We start from the raw sequence: 17,281 nt of genomic DNA on the forward strand, positions 1-17,281 counted from the left end.
CATACACCCACATATGGGATCTCAAAAGGGTGAGCCAATGTAACCCTAATTGTATCTTATTTATCTTGGCTGTTTAAACAGCTCACCATGCTGTAACTTGGCCCCTTCCACAGTGATTGCATCTTTATACAGTTGACCTTTTCTTCCCCCTCCAGTTTTCTGTATGTGCTACAAGTTTTCATGTCAGATATAATTATCTGAACCCCCGTAGGCTGTGGGGATAAGGTTTCAGCCATTTTTGGCAATGGGGTTCTTTCCCAGGGCTGCAGATGGGTTAGGTGAACCAGATGTACTCAGATAAGTTTGTTGCAATTTCTTTCTGGTTTTTGAGTTGTGCTTCAAAGGATGGCCTCTGCGCTTAGGGGTTAGTTGCCTTATAAATTGTAACTTAGACTTTTGCCTTTGTGATGAAGGTACTTTTCATTTCATTGAAACCTGGCTTAAACTATCATGTTATTGTAGATTCCTTTGTAGAACTTGGGATGTGATAGTTGCATGTGTTTGCTGGTATGTACTTGGACTGAGGCTGAAAAAGAAAATATTAAAATGTTTTGGAAATCAGAGGCAGCTCTGCTGCTGCTGTACTGTACTACCTGCTGCAAGCTCTGTGTAAGGGTCTGCCCTGTAATGGGACCTAGTTTACTTGAGAGATAAAGACACTGCCTGGGTGTCAGAGCTGTGTGTGTACAACTGCACAGCCAGGTTTCTGCCTTCCCCGGGGCCCCCACTGCCACCCAGCCACTCCTGCAGCTGCATCATAGTCAGATTCTTACAGATTACTGGTGGGCTGGAAAGTAAGCAGATTGGTGAGTTAGTTAATGAATTCTGTTTAATATTATTATTTATACTGAGAGACTACAAAGAGCTGTCAGAGGTCATGCTGCCCCATTCACTAGGCTCTAGAAAAGCACGTGGGCAGGACTTTGATTTGGTTTCTATCTCGCTAGACCAGGGTAGGGAAGAAGGGCATATTGTGACCCTGATTTTGCAGAGAGGGAATGAGGGAGATGGAAAGTAAGCAATTTGGCCAAGGCTGTGCAGTGACTCTGGCTGAGCCAGGAAATAATACCAGCTTTCCCCTACCCCTGTGCAGGCCATCCTTGGCTCTCATTGAAGCTTTTGATTTTAAAATTTCTCTTAGTGTTTCCATGATGAGTTACAATCTCTTTTCTCCACCTATGTCCCCACCTTTCCCGCTCTCTCTCTCACCTCATCTCCTTAGACTCAGAGTCACAATACTGGTATTTGCTAGGAGCAGTATCATTTTGGAAACAGCACAAAATACATTTTGGTGCAGCTGAACAGAATGATAGCTCTGTTCAGCTGCACCATTTATAAGGGGTAGAAGGGAAGTGGAAAGAGCTCACTGGCCTCTTTGTGTCAGTGAGTTGGTGAGGTCGTTTCTCCTCTCTGTAGATGCCACACAGGAGCACCTCCTGACTTCTGTTAGAGCCCCATTCCCTGACAGGGCCACGGGCCATGTGCTGAACTCAGCTGAGCCCCAGCTGCTCTGACTAAAGGCCGTCAGAGCCCCATAGTGCTCATACCCCTCAGGAATTGGCTGCAATTTTTTTTTTTTAATTTCATGTTTTTGTCTGTTTGGGAGGTGACCAGTGGCACTTAATGTGGGTCAAGCCTGGCAAACTGATCTCCATGGCAACCCTTAATGAATGCCATTGGCTCAGTGGTTCCATCCCTGCATCTCATTAAATTTCAATGACTTTCATGGGGCTCGGACATGTAATTAATATCAAACACATGGTATTCAGCAGGATAAGGTTTAACAGCAGGCAACTTGTGCAGGAGCGGGAGAGTGACATGGGGGGAGAATGTTTGGGCTCTGTCCCCAAACATGACAGGAATAGACAGCCCGTGAAAATGAAGTGAAAGGCAGAGCCTGGCAGTTGCTGCTTGTGGCCGGGCAGAGGCACTGATGGGCTCTTTAGCCTGTCTGCTGTGGTGGGACTGGGAGGCAGTTCTGTGGTCAGAGCTCATGCCAGCTCCCATGTTCGAGAGTGGCTCTCAGTTGCTTTGTGACCAGTGGCCATCTTGCTAAAGCAACGTAGAACCACTGTAGAAAATGGGGTCCTTTGTGCTGGCTAAAGGAAACTCCTCGAAGGCCAGGGAGATCAGAGGAAGCAGCACAAGGCAAGAAGAAAACTGCAGTTGCATTTCTTGGTTTTCTCTTCACTGTATACTGGTACAACCTCTGTGGCACATCACAGACTCTCCCCATCCCCAGCACAGCAGCATTACAGAATAGCTTCCAAAGCCATCACAAGGAGCCACCATGGACTGGGAAGAATCTTGTGCTTATCATTAGGGTTGGTGAATCATAGGACTCTTTCCAAAAACAAATGAGAAATTTGAACTGGAGATGCAGCAGTAGGAGCAGCAGCCACAGTGTTTGCTCAGAGACCACCCGAGCTTTGCTCCATGCAACTGCACAGCAGGGCCAGGGGAGGCTTGTTCTCAAGTGGAAGGGACAGATGCTGAAATAGAGGGGGGAGTGGTGAAGAGTGTTTTGTTGTTTGCCAAAATGAATTTGAATTTCTTAGGGTTTGCCTGCCTCTAGTGAAGATCTGTCATTTCAGATATATTAAAATCTTCCAGCATCTTATCTCACGTGGATTAATGTTACCAGACATGAAATGAAACAAAAAGATGGGGGGAATGGAGGAAATAACTGCTGCTAATTACCAATATGCAAAGTGAGTAACAAGATGAAGAAATAATATGCTATCAGATACAATCCTGGGGTTTTAAAAACAAATTATTTCATCTTCAACTGCATTGCTGCTATTCCCCAAGGAATAATATACAATTCCCACAAAGATATGAGGGTATAATTCAATGGCAGCTCTGGTGAAGTTATATTCAGTTTAATGAACGTCGGTAGGAAGCTAAGATTGAATTATTGCCCGAGTGCTCTGTCAGATTGCCTTGTGTTGTTATGCAAGATATAGAGAAAATTATTATTGACAATACTAAGGAGATTCATTTTGTCTGAGTGAAGGAGGCAAAGGAGGTGTATTGAATCTGTGACGTAGTGGGAGAAGGTTAATCATGACTGTAATGTGAGATGGGGGGATCGATCACGTGTGGATCACAGGGATGGATATTTAATGTGTATGTGAGATGGCAGTGGAAGTTTTACTGGCCAGGATGCCTGGAAGGGACAGAGTTGGAGGCAGTAACTTACTGTGTGACAAATAAGTAACAGTGCTGGAAGGACGGTATTCAAAGATCCTTGTGCTCACTAGAAGGTGCAGCAGTGGGGTAAAAGTGCATGGCATTTCCGGCAGTGTTTGTATAAATTCAAGGCATCTTCCTGCGTGTGCGAAGAGAAGCCGGGAGAGCCTTTGCCAGCCTGCAAATGGCAGTCGGCGATTTGGGCGGGCGCCGCTCGCCCTCTCTGGCCGTGGGGTGGCAGCATCTTGATGTGCAAAACGAGCATCTGCGGCGCCCTCGCTCCCGGAGGCTCAAAGGCACCCGCGGAGGGCTGAGAGTTCGGACTCACCGCCCATCGCAGCAAGAAACACAGTGCCCACTGTGTTCCCGGTTACAGCGTGGTTCTGGCCTCAAGTTGTGCCAGGGGAGGTTTCGATTGGATATCAGGGTAAATTTCTTTGTTGTAAGGGTTGTCAAACACTGGAACAGGCTTCCCAGGGCAGTGGTGGAATCACCGTCCCCAGACGTACTTGAAAGATTTGAAGATGTGGGACTTGGGGATATGGTTTAGTGGTGGACTTGGCAGTGCTCTGCTAATGGTTGGAGTTAAAGATCTTTTTCAACCTAAATGATTCTGTGCATCTGTGGTGCTGCAAGTGAAATGTAGCAGAAATGAAAACTAATCTGCATGCTCCAGTCACACTCTGGGGGGGTTTGCTCATAGCTCAATGGGAAAACAGCTTGGGGACAGACCCATCCTTTGGTATTTTCATGGACAATCTGGTCTTGAATCAGAAAAGAGAGACATATGAACAATGCTAAGTAATTTTGTGCAAAACTATGCAGAATTGGCAAAACCAGTTTTTGCTAAAACCAAATGTAAGTATCTTTGAGATCTCCATATCTGTGAAATTTAGTTGACATTGGCCAATGACTTATAACCACTCAACAAAACGTTGGGTATGATATTGTAATAAATATTAATAAATCACACAATTATTAATGGGGAGATGTGGACAAACACATACTTAAACATACAGCAAGATTGTGTAAGATTTGTTTTCTCAGGAAACCAGCTGATAAGTAATGGATAGTTTGGAAAGAAGGAACTGAACATTCTCAAACTTCCAAGAAATGTTTGCTTAAAGCTAGACATTAGAAATGCTTTAAAAAAAAAAAAGAAATATCTTTCTTATCTTGCCCTTCCTACACAGGAAATTCATGATTTATTCTTCAAGATTCCAGGTCACACAATTCTAGTCACACAATCAAGATTTCATTGTACTCACTCAGAGGGCAGCAGTCATTGATTTGAAGAATTATTTAATTCATCAAACTTTCCATATTGAAAAATGTAACTTCTAATTTTGAGTACCATTAGGGTAAAGGGTTGTTTGCATCTGGAGCACTGGACAAGGCCCGTCTTCAGTATGGATTCGTGTCAGCACCTATTAGAAGGAAATAAATATATTGAAATCTAGTGCAAACTATTATAAGAAAAGCAGCTGGTGGTCTTATTTCAGCAAATTCCATTAGCCTGCAAAATGGAAGGAGATCCATCCAAAAATCCCTTCCACATTTTTTCTTGTTATCCACAAAAAAACTTCAAAAGCAGATTAATTTCAGTCTCCTTGGACCTGTCCACCACATTTCACTTTCATATCTTCTCAGAAAAAAGTCCTACAACAAAATGTGGAGATGATTGTTCCATTTGCTCAACGTGTCACTCACTGTGTTTGATGTGCATGCTCACAGTGCAGCAGTTGCAGTCAGCATGTTTCCATTACAGACAGGACAAGTGCCCAGGTGACACCATCTACAGCTTCTCCAGTGCTGCCATCCTGAGCAACATTTGACTGATTTCCATCTGCTGAGGTAACAGGACTGATAGGCAGAGAAATAGATAAATAAACAAAACCAAACTCTTTGGTCAAATGGCCAAAACAAAAGATATTCTCATAAATCATGGAATACTTTGAGTTAGAGGAAACCACTGAAGGTGGTTTGTCCAGTTTTGTCCTCAAATTCCTCATCAGATATTTTTGAATTTTGATGTCCTAGACCTCCCTGTCACATTTCTAAACTTTTTTTTTCATCAACATTTACCCAAATCCCATGGGTAGCTTTTCTCTTTTCTTCTTTCTAAGTGCAGTTCTGCTCAGAAGAGTCTCACATTCTTGATATTTCTCTTTATTGCATATAGTAAGATATAGTCTTCAAATGCAAAATATGAATCTTGCATTCAGAATCATAATCACAGGACAGGTCTGTGCTAAGATGGAGCCAAAGTTCATGTTGTATGTCAGGTATATATATCATCCCAGAAGTGTGCATTAAAGTACCAAGGGAATTCAGAATTGAGGCGAAACTTTAAAGGAACACAGATAAAGAAAGGAACAGAAAACCATCCAAAAATACCTAAATCTGCCTTGTAGAGATACAGATTTGTTCCTACCAGAGATCTGATCCAAGCTTCCAGCAGACAGTTGGTGTAGAGCCCTGAGTTGAGTGTCTCTATTGCCTTGGGTATGGCATTCCCATTCAGGGGCCCAAAGGCTTGACATGGGGGGGGTGGGGGGGGAGCTGTGGTCATTGAATCAGCTCAGGAGGTCTGGTTTCCACTTTCTGCTTGCAGCTCCCTGCCAGGGACTCCAGCTGAGCTGCTGGTAGTGTGGAAAGAAAAGCTGGAAGCTCAAGGTTTCCCAAAACTCCTGCCCACTAACTGTTCTGGCAAATGAAGCCTTGTCACAGAAATACAGTTCCAGCCTGGTGTCTGGAAAGATGGTAAGGCCCTTTTGCTACATGTGGATCTCTCTCTCTCTCATATTATCCAGTCAGTGTGTTTGGAGGCTCTATGTATTAAATAGATTTATGTGTTTAATAATTACTAGTTTCAAAGATTTACAGTGCCCTGCTACTGTTTCTGTGACTCTCCCTCCCCAGGAGGTTAAAAAAGTGAAAATCCTTCATCGAGGAAAAGGAAAAAATTAGAAACTTTAAATTTTCCATCATTTGGAAAATAGGTTGTGGAGAAAATAAAAACACATTCTCTGATGTTGTGGATTAGGTGAGAGCATGCATATGTCTTGGGGTTGCACATTACACACGTGTTTAGGGAAGATGTAAAGATCTGGATATGTTTATCTCCTCCCTCTTTGCTTCAAAAAAACCTTCAGACAAGTCAGGGGGCATAACCAGAGGAAGCTTCAGAGCTACTCTGCCACTGTTTGGTTGTGCAGTGACAATTTGCTAGAAAGAAGCAGCCTTCATTTATCAGGAAAAAAGGAGTGGGATTTACCAATAAGAAGATACAGCCACTTCTAATATAGCCTTACTTTTTTGTTATTTTCACAGCTGACTCTTGCATAGTGCTCATATAATTTCCAAAGTTGTCTCATGCCAGAGCAAGTCCCACTGTGGTGTGAACTGGCCATTTTAATCTTCTTTTCATGTAGAGTGAATTATAGTCACTATAAAAGCTAAAAGGAACACAAAGGGCAATTTAAGAACTGAAAATCTTATATGTGAAATTTATTAACATATTCCTATCTGGGTTTGGTGCAAAACCAATGCAGTTTTATTAGATAACAATACTAGAGGCATAAGGAACTTGGAATGCAGTTTACAGACATTGGATTTGAATGACTCATTTTCAAATGAGGGATTTGGAAAGGAAAAGAGAACCCTTCTGTATTACATATTTATTATAGTGAAAGTCTTAATGAATTTGAGAATCATACAGAAAGGAATTATGTTTCCAGAGTTTTCTTAGTTCCTGGGCATTTCCAGGGTCCCAGAAGGATGAACAGATGTGTAGAGAACACCTAAGTTCCTGCCATAAAATAAGCACTAAATCACAGGTGTAATGGGGTTGTATGGAAAACCTGAATAAAGTAGAAGGGCATATCCCCCTTCTGATAAAGGGAGGTCTTTATTGTACAGAGCACAACAAAGTGCTCTTTAATTTGAAACCAACACTAGTGAGTGTAAAGGACAAGAACTGCCTGGTGAAATAGCAGAGCTCTGAGAGGCAAGCAAGCTTCTTGACATCTGAATGTTGAACTCTGGACATCTACATACCCCAGCTCTGCAGCTTCCATCAAATCACCAGAAGTCTCTGTCTTCTTCTGAGCCCTGACCTGAGCGGTTCAAGTGGCCTTCATAGGAGAACCTGAGCTATCTGACCTGGTTTGCACACTGCAGATTTACTACCAAGCTTGTACTGACGTTAAGGAGCCCATGGAAAAGAAGTTTATCTTCCAATTTGGCAGCACAGAGAGGTAGATAATATTTGAATGAAGTTGCCAAAATGCCCTCAGGGCCTTAGCAAATTGCAGCTTTTGAAGCACTAAGCTACATTTTTTTCTTGTGATCTAATTTTAAGAATCCTTGTGGAAAAAAATCCCTTTGTATGTGGCCTTGCAACCTTAGGTTGCCAATTCAGATCTGATCAGCATGGTAAGGCAGGCTCCCAGATTTTGGTTCATGAACAGCTGTCTGAAGGACAGGATAACAAACAGCCCCCAAAGCAGGCGCTTTATGTGGAGGGCTGTTCCTAAACTTGGAGTAAACTGTACTCTCAAAGTTTGCTTTCCTATTGCACTGGCAGCAACCAAGTCTTTCACTCAGATAACCAACTCAAAGCAAGCTGACACTACTGTACTGCTAGTACCTGACCTAGTCTGCATAATTCCTGAGTGACAAACCTAATTCCTGAGAGACAAGCCTTCCATTCCACCAGCCTCTTGTGTATAACTGCAGAGCTATGCAGGACTGCAGAGTCCCTTTCCCCCTTCCATCACCTTATACAAGTGTCAGTGCCCTGTTCACATATGAGCTGAACCCCTTCTTGCACGTGTTACATTTTAGCAGCTTTAGGGAGTAAAACATCACACTGCAGAGGGGTGGTCTGCTCTGAAATGGCCATTTGCTAAGCTACGTGTGCAATTCCAAGAAGAACAGGAAAGGGACATATGGGGAGGAGAGGGATTTCTGTTACTGGGAAGAGTGGTATGCATACATGAGGCAGTGAAGATGGATGTGTGCACTAACAGGCTTGAAGGTCTTCATTGTTTCTGTTTTAATATTTTTATTTATTATGCTGGAGCTAAGCAGCTGCTTTCTCCTGCTGCTGTTAGCTCTATTTTTTTGCATGCTCATGACAGTGAACATACTTGTCCATGTAGATACTACATAGATATGTTTATGTGCCTTCAGCTTTCAGGGGAGAAATGAGGACAAAGGACTTTTCAGTATTCTACATTCTACTGCTTGCTGCAGTTGTCTTGTTTTGGTTTTTTTTTTTTTTTTCTCTAAATAAAAAAAATTGGATTTTTTTTCCCCTATGATTAGTGCTTATTGGCCAAAGATGTCTCAGGCCTCTGTAATCTGTCCTGTTCATAGCAGATGTGTTCGGGAGAGTGGAGTGGCAGATGCACCATTGCCTTACCATCATAGCAGCCAGAGTGCTGCAGTCTGTGTCCTTCTCTTGCTCCCAAATAACTAGTGGACAGATTGATTTTGATTTCCAAAAGCACTCTGTTCCTTAAAATGCTGGGGCAGAGGAGAGGAGAAGCTTACTGGCCTGGCATTACTTAGGAAAAGCAGATTTTTGAGTCATCTCCTCTGTTTGTATTTTCTTACCCTTTTTGGCTTCAGTCTGGAGGTGCTGTATCTGTTTCAGGCTATTGGTTCCTTGGTAAGCCAAGAGTGGCTTGGATTAGCCCTTGCAGTGACCATCTTCCAGTCGAGTGCCTGTTGTCCTGTACCTTTAGAACAGAAGCAGGACTCATGTTTCCTCAGATGTGGCCAGAAGATGACCAGGATGGTCTGTGTCTCTGTGTGTGATGTGTACAGGACCTAATCTCGATAAGATCTGGATCAAAATTTGGCTCTGTTGAAATCAGTGGGAGTGCTTTATTTGAGTTCATTTCTTAAACTCATCTCTGCCAAATGCTGAAGATTTATACTAGTCTTTCAGAATATTCTTAATGCATTTGCAACACACTTCTAATACTATGTAGTCATAAACATGTGTCATTATTGACTGTCTATGGTCAGTGCAATTATTCTACTTTTAAGATAACACAGTGTTATGATTTATTACTTTTAAATTTTGAATGCTTTTTAATTGATTCAATTAAAATGGGAGAGTCACAATATTGGCATTATGTCTAATGCTAGATATGCTTAAAAGCATGTGGTTGCATTTAAACATTTCTACAGATGAAATGGAACTTCATTCTTTCAAATAGGGATGTGTAAGGAATATAACAAACAATAACATCCCCTTGTAAGAATGGAGCTCTGTAGTATGTTTTTCAGCAGGCTGTGCTCACTGAGAACCAAGACAGTTGCTGTTTATACAGAAAGTTCATTCATGAAAACACACAATGAATAGCAAAGGAGAAGAACAGTGATAAACTCTCTGCGCCTCTTAGGTGATGCTGAATGAGTTTCTGCATCCTCTGCTGAGTGCCTGGGATCTGAGTGCCTGGAATCTCTGGCACTTGCCATTTACAGCACCATCTTGTATGGTGACCTGGAGACTCCATGCTGGAAAAGAGCACTCAGAGGATTTTAAAGGTCTTCTTTCTTACCTTTCTTTGATAGCTTTGCCTAGGAAAATGTAGGTATACCTGAGGAGGATTAGCTGCGATGTATCTGCCCCGTGTTAGTCTTCTATCACTCTAAAGGGAGAAATGCATGCCGGCAGTTAACTGAATTCTTCTGCCGGGCAGTTGTGACAGTGTTAAAAGTAGGTCATTTGAATGCATTGCTGATAACAGTAATGGATTCACACATCAGCCGGCTGCTCCATACACACGTAACCCCTGCCCAATGTCACCTCCACAGTGGTTCACTCCCAGGCACTGGAATGTGCCATTTTGCTAATGCACATATGCAGAGTTTGCATTACAAACTAAGGAAAGCTGAGAGCTCAGAAAATGCCAACAATAACTGTTCTCTGAAAAAAGTGTCTCGGATCTGGGCTCTACATGGCTGGGTTATATGAAGTGGCAGCAGGATGAAAACTTGCTTAAAAAGTTTCAAGTTGCTGGGAGGATGTTTTATTAAAACAAACAAACAAACAAACACCCCATCCCACAAACAAAATAACCCTCTAGCTCTTTCTGGAGTGCACCAGAGGATGCACCTTCAGTAATGTCTGTGAGCTGTTCAGTCTCTGCAGCACCCTCTGCAGCGCCCTTTCTGCTTCCCCGCTGCTGCAGCGTGCGCTGCTGAAGCGGGCTGTGCGGCTCACACAGAGCCAGCCCCCGCTCCGTGCGCGCACTGCCTCCGCTGCTCCGTGCCCGGCGGCTGCGGGCTCTGGAATCAACAGCTCTGCATCACTTTGCATGAAGAGTTGCTTCTTCCTACTTTCAGGATAGCTTGAAACTAAATTCTGAAGATTAAAATCTTAAATACTATATGTACTAAATTCTGCTGTCCCCCAAACAGCTTAAAGCGATGGCAACAACCAAAAGCAGCCAGGAGCCGTGGGTTACATTTGCATGTCTTGCTGTAGCTGTTGGTAAGCCCCTGGAAGCTGCAGTAAAGCCTCTGCTGTCCCCAAACCAGCTCCTCCACAAGCAGCACCGAGTAAGGGAGCAGCTGCAGTCAGGCTGGCAGATCAAAGGCAGTGGCAGGGTCTGGGCTAGAGAATAAGCCTCACCGAACAGAGCAAGAGCTGTGAGCAGAGAGGAACGGAGACATTTCTAGCCACTGTAACCAGCCTCTGGTGAAGCAGTTTTAGTTCCCATGGAGAAGGTAGCTCACTTGTGAAGCAAAATCCATAACCTCTACTTGATGTCACCTAAGACATCAACAAGAATTTTGTACTTGCTATCCAAAATGACATTAACTGTGGAGACATTGGGGAAATAATTTGCTTTGAAACTGGAAGATGCAAAACAAAGCAAAAGCAAGTCTAATCTCAGAACCCACTCATTCATATAAAAGGCCAGGGCTGGGGTACGTGTAAGTACAAAAGCAATTTAGGAAAATGAAAGAGATGAGCTAAAAACCTACCAAAATATAATAGAGGAACAAAATACCGAGTTAACTATTTGATAATTGACTGTGCCAAGAAAGGAAGAGAGGATTATTCAGTAGCAGTACTGGACAGTACAAAATCTTACTTGATAGGTAAAAGTAGCTTGGTTAAGATCGCACACTGCATTTGCCTTCTCTTCTAGATCTGCTACGATCAAGAATCATATGTGTCTTTTTGCTACTTAAAAATACTGTATTGTTGGATTTGCTTTTCCTGTCTAAAGATTCAGGAATTGCTGATGAGACCAAAACCTGCAGCTTTAGAGAGAATGTATCTGAAGAGTCAGCAGTGATACGCTACCGCAGGCTGTTTCTGTGCATGCCTGTGGTAGGAGGTTCGCTTTTCCAGAGCAGCATAATGCAGCAAGTTGATGGAAAGCTGAGTGTGATGCAGGCTTGGCTAATTGGAGCACTCCTGGGAGGATGTGAATTGCAGTTTCCATAATGAGTAGACAGAAAAGATAGTTTACATCCTCTAATGTAACAGCATCAGGACAAGATTAATAGCAGAACCAGAGCAGCAGTGTCTATCAAACACTTCATTATTAAAGGAACTGGGTTTCACTAATGGTATTGTGCTGGAGATGGGTGCTGTGAGTCAGTGGGCAAAATCCCTTCCCTGTGTCTCCCCCAACTTTCTTATCACCAAAGATTAAGATTATAATGGACACAGGAACACAGAGATTTTTCTGTTAGGCGATGCAATTAAATTGTGGTTCACCTTCCAAACTACACTGGAAATGGAGTAATCTGAATGCACAAATGTCCATGGATCTTTTAATTCTGCTGCTGCTTTATAAAAGGTCATATCAGGAATGTTAATGAAGAGTCATTAATTTGAGGTTGAGGAGGTGGACTAGATTTATGTAAACATGCAATTTTTCTTTCATATTTTGAGCACACTATATACTGGCAAGGTTCTCGGTGATATTAAACTGTACCTCAGCCTAGAAACTTGGGCAGCACAAATTTGGAAACAGTCCCATTGGCTGGCAATTATTGACCTGGAATGGGATGGCAGAAAGTGTTACAAATCAGCATGTACACACCAGACTTGATTGGGAGGGGGAAGCTTTTGCTCTGAGAGGTACTGTAGGGTTAGAAACCAAAAGAGGTCACTTTGCTGTCATTTCAGATATTTATTAGAATACAAGCTATGGTGTTGTTTACAACCAGAGAGAGAAAAGACCTTTAAGTCCCCACTGCTCTAGGTGAAATATATGCCTTTTGCTGCTGGTTTTGAGGAAAATCACAATCAGCAACTTTTTATGATCTGTGCTGGCAAAAATGCTGTGCATTTTTCAGATGCCCTGTTTGGGGGAGGTGCCTTTTCCAGACAAATACTGCTTGGGTTAACACTAGATAAATCTCTAACCCCAGAGCATGTTTGATAAAACCTAATCCCAGACTGGTGAAGGTTTTAGTGCAACATAGATCAGTTCTGTATGTTAATCTGAATCTCCTTCCCTTTCGTATGTTAATCCTTCCCCTTTGCTGGACAGAATTGTGTGTCTGTTAGCACAGCCCCCTTTGCTCTCACAGGACATGTTGCTGTCCACCCAGATTCAAGACCCTCATGATGCCAGAAAAAAGTCTACCAATTCCAATGTTTAGTATGGTGATATCTCGGATAAATTTGGAGGCCCCAGTTTGCTCTCTCCTATCCTGGTGTAGAGGCTTGGCATGCTCCAGCCTTGGCTTGGAATGATGCAGAAGGTGAATCTGAAGTGCAGTTATTATTTCTGAACAAATCCCTGTAGTCAGTATCCTGTATTTACCCAGAGAATGCAATGGCAGTTCAATGTTCTGTCTGGTAACTGAGAGGGGAAACTTTTAAAGTCAAAATTACAAAAAGCCCTGAGTCTGCAAATATAGATGCAGTCATCTGAAGAACTTTGCTCTGCAGTTACCATGATTTCACACCTGAGAAGCAAAGAAACTGAGAGTCTGGGGATACTCTGGGCATGCACACCTCCTTTCTTGTGGCATGTGTGCATCCAAAGGTGGTCACTTAACCACTTGCCTGGCCTGCTTTTCTGAGCTCATTTACTTCTTACTGTGATTGCCCGGGTCATCTCGGAGTGCTTGTAAACAGAGCATGTTTCCCTCTCTCTCTCTCTCACTCACTCTCTCTCTCTCTCTCTTTTTTTTTTTTTAATGGAGTTAACCACAGCTCAATATTTGTATCATTCAAGCTCAATTAAAAGCACACACAAAAAAGTTCATGAATAGTCTGCTTCTAATGGACAGGCTCACTTTCATAACAGCCGCTTTTCAAAGATACTTTTAACAGCGAGACAGAAGGATTTACGATGTAAGTGTTTTAGTCATTAGAAAATTGGAATTGTTTCTTTGGAGAAAACAAACAGGCTCTGGGCTCTTCCTAAGAGCAGTACGGACTCGGCGGCTGGCAGCGAGTTAGCCCCCCTGCAGTATGAATTAATGATAAAACTGCTTTCGTTCAGAAGGGAATTTTATTGGGCAGGATGCCGGGTACCAACACAATGAGGTCTCCAGGCACCCCTCCCTCTAGGGGTCTTCAATTACACTTCGTAATGAGCACTGTTTCATTAGTGAGGAAAGCAAAAGTCTGCACTAATTAAAATTAAATTAGGACACACTCAAGTTGTGTCACACAGTGTGCTGAGATATTAATAAAAAGAAAGCTGCCTTGAACAAGCATGGACCAAAGGGTCAAGTGATAACAATTAAAATATTGGATATGATGTCAATGCTGAATTTTAGCACTCTAGTTTTGGCTTTGTGTATGGAAATATGATGTCTGGATTGGTTTCTGTAAGTTGGAAGATGCATTGCATCTACATCTGTCAACATAATGTCTGACAGAACATTTTCCTAAAGCTTGCATACTTGCCAGAGTATTTCACAAGAACACATGCATATGCACATGTGCCTGCAATCTGGTGTTCATGCATGCTGTTGAGCTGACGTGTGAAAATAAGATGTACATTCCACGTGAAAAGCTGCATAGACTCCTGCTGACATGCAAAAGGTGTCTGCTTGAGCACTGTAGCAAAGCAGAGCATCTGCACTTACATATGTATGCCATGAGATGAGCATACATTTTCTATGTATCTATCTCACATGAAGGTGGTTTCTTCTAAGTGGAACAACTGAGCTCCAATCCCAGTCCTTGGCTCCCTTCTTGGGAGCACTAATAGTTCATTTACCTTAATGTGTGATGCTCTTGACAGGGATCCTCAGAGATTTTGTAGATGAGCTTCCCTTAGGTTTAGAGCATAGCTGAGCTTCCTCGCTTGTACACTTTATAAAATCTGCAGTTTTTACTTTTGCTGTGCTCTGCCTTGGTGCCTTGTGCTGCTGCTCCTTGTCCCCAGTGTGTGGTGTGCTGCCAGGAGTGCAGTGCAGGCACCCACACGGATCTCGCTCAGAGCCAGCGCAGGTCTGGCAGAGCACAGCGACCCCAGATCCACATCTCCAGCTGCATCCATCTAAGCCTGTAGCTAATTGTTCAGACTAGCTGTTGTGAGCATTTTTGAGGAAAACTTACTGCCCAATTTAACTGTGTTCAATTAAGTTGGTTCCAAAGACACTTGCCAAAATATTAAAATATATTTGACCTTCAAAATTGATTAAATAGACATGATGTTCAGCAAGGCAAATTACAGTGAACATCTGTACATTTTGTGTTTAAATATACACACGTGGAGCTTGCTGAGCTGATGAATGGATACGGATTATTCAGCACATACAGATTCTAATCTAGAAAAGAATCATTCTTCCTAGTGGATATATTTTTGTACATGAGTAAAATTGTGGCCAAGGCACCTCACACAGTGTGAATCTGTTTGCCTTGTCATAATTATTTATGCTTGCAATGGTTCAGCAATTGATTTACATGAGACTTCTTGGGTTGAAAACTGAAGCAATCCTGGTGTTACCTAAGGTAATACCTATCCTTGGAGATTCAGGCACCTGACCAGCCCACCCAAATGTCCATGTCTCTATAGCTGTATATCAATGAAGTAGGCCTCATCACTGGAACATCTGTCTTTTTGTGCTTTAAGTCCTCTTTCCTAAGTGTTCAGAGAGTTGGTTCCTTTAAACTTGCTGCTTGTTTATATACTTGCTGGGTGTTTCCCTTTCTGAGTGTTTCCCATTGTGGCAACTACAAAGAAAGCTCTCCATCCTATGAGATTGTCCCTGTGCATCCAAAGTAAAACTCACAAAATATTCAAGCCCAGCTCTGAAAACTCACTACTTACATCTCCTTAATATGAATTTACAAAAGAGATCATGAAGCCTGTAAATATGTGTTACAATAAAAACACCCCTAATGTGTTACTGAATGCTCTGCCATAACCATTCCACATGGGCTGTTAGTCACTGAGAGGGCAGCAACCTGTGTTGTAATAATTTCTTAGTGTCTGCCTTAATAAGGGCCCTGATTTCTCTGGGTCATTTATTTACAATTCTATAGATGCTCTGCCTTTTTAGTACAGTCAAAACACGCACTGGTGTATGTTATTGGGGTTTTGTTTCTTTTTCTTGTTTTATTTGATTATAATGACATGTATTTTCCATCCAGAAGACAGTGATACAGCTCAGATAAAAATGTATATGACTTCACCACCAACATAGAAGTGGAGCAGAGCATCTGATGAATACTGCACACATACCAGTTCAAAAAGTTTTAAGAGATGTTTTAATCCCATGCCCTGCACAGAAAATCTGAGCATACAATCGAGGGCTGTTGAAATTGAATGTTAAGTCCACTAAGCAGAGGCTTGGTCATTTAGGGAAAGATGCAAAGAGGAAAAGAAATCAAATCACCAAAAACCATCCCTTAGCACTTCCAGCTTTCCCAGATGCCTTCCACCCTATGAGACATCATTCTGGTTAGCTTTGAGGCAGGACAGTCTGTGGCTAATGGATTTGCTCAGTGCTTGAAATTATTATATAGCTCTTCTTAAAATCTGTATATGCTCAGACTCAAGTACCAGATTCAGTGCTACTCTGCTGAGTCCTGGGATGCAGGCAACATCCTGGGGGGAGAGTGCACTCTTCTGGAATACATTTCTAGTCAGTGCTATACCTTGTCCTTTCAATCTGCACTCAGAAAGGTACGAGCAGGCACGCTGGGGATGAGTGAGCAGGCAGTACACCAACGTGCACACGCAGCACTATTATGCTGCCATGCCTTGTGCAGGCATTTTCTTACTAGTTCCTCTTGCTTTTCACTTAAGTTGCTGGAGATTGCAAAGGAACACGCTTCTGTGTTTGCTTATATTGAATCACTGGATGATACAGATCTTTGTTACCTAAGCCTGCCTGGTCCCATTCAGGAGCAGAGACGTTTCTTTTTGTTGTACAGAGATACTTGCTTTTGCCTACTGCAGTCCTTTCTTAATGGTGAATGGAGAGCGAGTGAGTGTGGGTGTGCATGTGTGTGAGCAAGCTTTACAAATCCCCTCATAGACACCCCTTTGGCAACCTCTTTTATGAAATTTTTATTAGTATGTTCAGCAATGTGCATGTCCTCAGGAATAACAAACAGCACAGAGAGAATATATAGCCGCTCAGATGGTCCAGGGGCTTCAGAAGGGAGGTGAACAATGCTACTTTAAATATTGCAGGATGGTTTACAACCCTGAGGGAGGAGGTGTGGGGGAGGAGGGGGGAAGAGCAGATGGGCACAGTGTCCATTTAAGGTGGTCTGGCACAATTGGTCAGCAACAATGTGATTTATATTTGGAGGCTCATTGCAGCCTCTGTTTTTAAGCTTGCATATGTGTCTGTCCCTGAAAACATTACCATGGATTTCAGGGGGTTCAGCAGCTAAGATGTGCCAGTGAGTATGTTTAAAAGATTGACAGAACGTTTCAGTGACCATTTTCTTCAGACCAGATGGGTGTCTGACATGGCTGATGTGCCCTGGGCTAGGGGGCTGACACGGCAGATACTGCTGCCTGCCTCAGCTGCAGTAAGCCAGTCTCAAGTCACAAGAAGATGTCATGAGGATCTGCTGAGCTCAAAACCTCTGTCAGGACCTGAAAAACATTCAGAAACATTA

The sequence above is a fragment of the Haemorhous mexicanus genome, chromosome 19 (assembly GCF_027477595.1).
Source record: "Haemorhous mexicanus isolate bHaeMex1 chromosome 19, bHaeMex1.pri, whole genome shotgun sequence".
Lineage (NCBI taxonomy): Eukaryota > Metazoa > Chordata > Aves > Passeriformes > Fringillidae > Haemorhous > Haemorhous mexicanus.